This window comes from Carassius auratus, linkage group LG28B, assembly GCF_003368295.1.
Source record: "Carassius auratus strain Wakin linkage group LG28B, ASM336829v1, whole genome shotgun sequence".
Classification (NCBI taxonomy): domain Eukaryota; kingdom Metazoa; phylum Chordata; class Actinopteri; order Cypriniformes; family Cyprinidae; genus Carassius; species Carassius auratus.
Window position 1 is genome coordinate 8,471,999 of NC_039293.1, and position 3,292 is coordinate 8,475,290.

Sequence of the window (3,292 nt, forward strand, 5' to 3'; positions counted from 1 at the left end):
AAATGCTTAAGGAGGAAGCAAAGACAAAATAAAGACACCTATGTACAAAACAAAGAATTAAATAAACAACAAACAAACAACAGAGTGTTAAAAGCCAAGCATAGTCATTGACTGTGCACATGGTGCTTGTTCTTGCTTATTTTATTTTATTCATTCATTCGTTTGTTCAAGTAAATAAATGACAACACAACAATTTTAATATACATTTCTTCTGGATTTTAGTATGTATACTGTATTAACAGGGTGAAGTCACATCGGAGAGTGATATCTAGTGTTGAAATGATGCAGCTTCAAATTGTGCACACTTAAATGGCTAGATAACAACATGACAGGCATGCACAAAAAAAATGAAATTGTGTGAATTTATTTATTTTTTTCTCCAAAATTGCTAGTAAATTTCACACACAATAGCAAAGAAAGGGCAAGAAATATTCAAATAAATGTGAAATTTTGGAGTGGAACAGTTAAAGTATTGTTTTCTTGTAAAATGTAATGTATATGTGTGTGTGTATATATAAATATATATATATATATATATATATATATATATATATATATATATATATATATATATATATATATATATATTTATTATTATTATTATTATTATTATTATTTATTTATTTTTTTTTTTTTTTTTTTGCGCAACTTGCTATTTCTTAGGATTGATTTCAGGTATTCCTTGTTAATTTTCAGAGTGGATTAAAACTGTAATTTATAGTCAAACACACCAGATTCTACACATTAATAAATATCTTTTATATATATATATATATATATATATATATATATATATATATATATATATATATATATATATATATATATTTATTTATTTTTTAACTAGAGGTTTTCAGAGGGAAGATCTAGATATGTTTATATGAGGAATGATTCACATGATCAGACTACTTTGTATTTGAGTTTATAGATGGACATCATGCAAACATCCCACCTGTCCCAGAAGGATCTGTTTTAACAGATTCTCAGTGAAACAACTGAGGATAATGTGACACCTGAAAACCAGGCTTGCGGGAGGAAGATAACTTTTTTCTCTGTAAGTGATTAAAAATGATGATATTTGGAAATATTGTGTTATGCAATTGTACCAAAGCTAAAAAATATTTAAGTTGTAGAATGCATCGTTTACCAAACTGTATAGATGAATTAAATAATTCCTTTTTACCTCAATACCTTAAGAAAAAAAAAATAAAACACACTGGTACGGTCTCCCATTTTCTTTGAAAATGTCATTTTAAACTACACAGAAAGATCATATTATCCAGCATCCAGTAATGGATTATTTGGTGGTCTGCAGAGGGATGCTTTGCACTAATGCTACTGTTCTTGTGATACTGATTGTTGCATCTCTGCTGCATTCGTCCAGGAGACTCCAGTGATCTTCAGATGAAGATCAGCCACAGCTGGAGAGGTTCATCTCCTCCTGTTTGACGTGTCTGTGTTTTCCTCATGGGTCTGGATGTCACACAGTACAGCATCACGGATCTGGGAAAATATGAGGTATTGTCCAGTTTAAAACCACCACAGAAGTTCATCTGAGGTGAAACCACACTCAGATGATGCTATTTGTGTTAGAGGTACAGGAATAAGTCTGGAAAGCAAAATGTTAATTTGTGTGTTAATTCTGCTGTACTTGTCACATTGTCCAGAAAAAATAAATGGGAATTCGTTCAGAGAGCACGTGGTGTTTACACGAATGATCACACCTCAAACCTTGTGAAGGAGTACATGGTAAGTTATTTAAATCTTTTTAAACCTAATATCCATTTCTCTAAACAGACTCCCCATTTCACTCCTGATCTGTTGTTTGTTCCTTTTTGTATTTGACTTTTTTTTAGGATGTCAACTTTCACATGACGAAGCCTCAGATGCAAGACACATTAGAATATGTAGTCATAAATGAAGGGGCAGAGGCCACAGACCCTTGAAGATGTCTGTTTATTCCCTTATGTTTTGAAAGCCTGTATTTTATCATTTATTTTTAATTAAAGGCAAGTTCCTTGATTTCTTTGTTTATTTTTGCACATAATAAGGAGATAGTAACACGATAAGGTCTTGTTTTTTTAACATTAGTTCATGTATTTACTAACATAAATTAATAACAAGCAGTTTAGTTTTTACAATAAAAATGTTCATCCTCATTCACTGTGCATTAACTAATATTAACAAATACAACTTTTGGTTTTATTAATGTTTTAGTAAATTAGATTATCATTAACTATATTGATAAATGCTTGAGAAAAATTTTGCATCTTTAGTTTGTGTTAACTAATGTAGTACACTAATGTAGTGAAGCCTCGGTTTCTGACCCTGCTCCTGGGGATCCACTGTCCTGTTCAGCTTCAACCCGAATCAAACACACCAGAACCGGTTAATCAAGCTCTCTAAGATTACTGGAAAAATCCCTGGCCAGGTGTGCTGAAGATGCTGGAGATCAACTTTGCAGGACAGTGGGTTGCCAGGACCAGGCTGAGGTCTATGTCATAGAGTGATACGAATTAGAACTATTTTGATTTTGAAACATGAAGGCAGTCTATACAGAATAAAGATTTCTTAAAACTTGCCATGCATGTTAAACCTTCTCATACATGTCATACTCAGTGAATGCATTGTTCACTGAATGTTTTTCATTAATACACTTTTATCACAATAATAAAAAAAGGATTGAGTTTTGTTTGCATAAATAGAATGTCTATTAGAATAATTTAACTTAATTAACGTACTAGATTTAGTCAGTTAAGACAGTTCACTTGATTCAGTTAAATACCAGGCTTGCGGGAGGAAGATAACTTTTTTCTCTGTAAGTGATTAAAAATTATTATATTTGGAAATCTATTGTGTTATGCAATTGTACCAAAGCTAAAAAATGTTTAAGTTGCAGAATGTATCATTCTCCAAACTATAGATGAATTAAATAATTCCTTTTTACCTCAATACCTTAAGAAAAAAATAAAACACACTGGTACGGTCACCCGTAGTCAGTTACATAAGCCCTAAATGTAGTTTTTTGAGTGCACCTTTAATGCCCCTGCTGAAAAAAAAAACAACAACAACAAAAACTATCAGACTTTGTAATGGTTTTACTGGTTATAAATGGGACTAATAGGCCTATGGGTTCTAATGTAAACTGTAATGGGTCCCTGTTGGTCTTTGCTAATTGGTCACCTTCTGCTGGTGGCTCGTTAAAACATCTAAATCCTGTTTAATTCGAAATATGTCCCAAAACACACTACTGGAAACCATTTTTACTGGTTTTAATAGTTAGTAATGGTAT

The 3,292-nt window shown here is 31.6% G+C and overlaps 1 long non-coding RNA gene across 1 annotated transcript; it reads left to right on the forward strand.

Moving 5' to 3' along the window:
- The first annotated feature begins 1,426 nt into the window (after positions 1 to 1,426).
- LOC113067517 (uncharacterized) lies at positions 1,427 to 1,967 on the forward strand. Its single transcript, XR_003279396.1, has 3 exons — positions 1,427 to 1,518; positions 1,668 to 1,749; positions 1,857 to 1,967. It is a non-coding gene; the product is annotated as an uncharacterized LOC113067517 (long non-coding RNA).
- The last annotated feature ends 1,325 nt before the right edge of the window (positions 1,968 to 3,292 follow it).